Source organism: Oreochromis aureus, linkage group 6 (genome assembly GCF_013358895.1).
Source record: "Oreochromis aureus strain Israel breed Guangdong linkage group 6, ZZ_aureus, whole genome shotgun sequence".
Taxonomy (NCBI): domain Eukaryota; kingdom Metazoa; phylum Chordata; class Actinopteri; order Cichliformes; family Cichlidae; genus Oreochromis; species Oreochromis aureus.
In genome coordinates, this window is record NC_052947.1 from 35,010,460 (window position 1) to 35,011,425 (window position 966).

Genomic DNA, 966 nt, shown 5'->3' on the forward strand with positions numbered 1-966 from the left:
AGGTCAAATGAGGTCAAAGGTCCAAAGTAACATGAGTAACATGAGACTATATTATTCCTCAGTAATAAACAGTTTGTTTTAAAAAAAATATTATTATTCATTCTTTGACCTTTAAATCAGTCTTTTGAGACCAAAGGAGAGGTTAGAGGTCAAATGTGACATACTGTAAAAAGGTACTTTTGGTAAGCCACAATATGATGGCAGTACACACCACACCTGTAAGAATCTTAGTTTCTGAGTTATAAAGCCAATTTTCGACCAATAAGTCAGTAAATTGACCTTGAAGACCTTGGTGAGTGTAAGCCAAACTGTAACAAAGTATTAACATGACCCCACTTTATGCCCTTACAAAGATTTATCAGAGTTCATTCAAAACTTTTCGAGCTGTAGTGTTTACAGACAGGTGATGACAGGCACAGATGCACACAAACTCTACAAAAAACAAAACTAAAACAAAAAACAAACAAACCATGACCTCGGAGGAGGAGGCAATAAGGGTGCCTAAGGATAAATAAATGTAAATTGTTGTTCTGGCACCAGCAGTGTGGTTCACCTGTTGTTAGCAGGGCAAATAGCACCATTGATCCTGAGAGGTCAATAGCAGTGGATGAAGATTAAATACCAGACCAAGTATGCTGCTCTAAGAAAAGAGTGAACCCTGTAAAACCTGCAGGAATAAGAGCGCTATAATAATTTATTTAGGCTATTTTGTTTTCAGATTTGAAACAATTTGTGTATTTAATGTCTTTTAATTGGCATTATTCTCCAGAAAGCCCTATGGATCAATTTAGGATTTCCTCAGTTAGGGCTTAGGCTCTACAGATTAGCGTTAAGGCAACAGGAATCCCTGTCTGATACCGGACTGAGGGAGAGTTAAGTGAAAGGTGCGCAGACTATGTGCTTTTAATCGAATGAACTCCACTGTAAACAATACGTGATGCAGAGGAACAACTGGACTAACTTGGC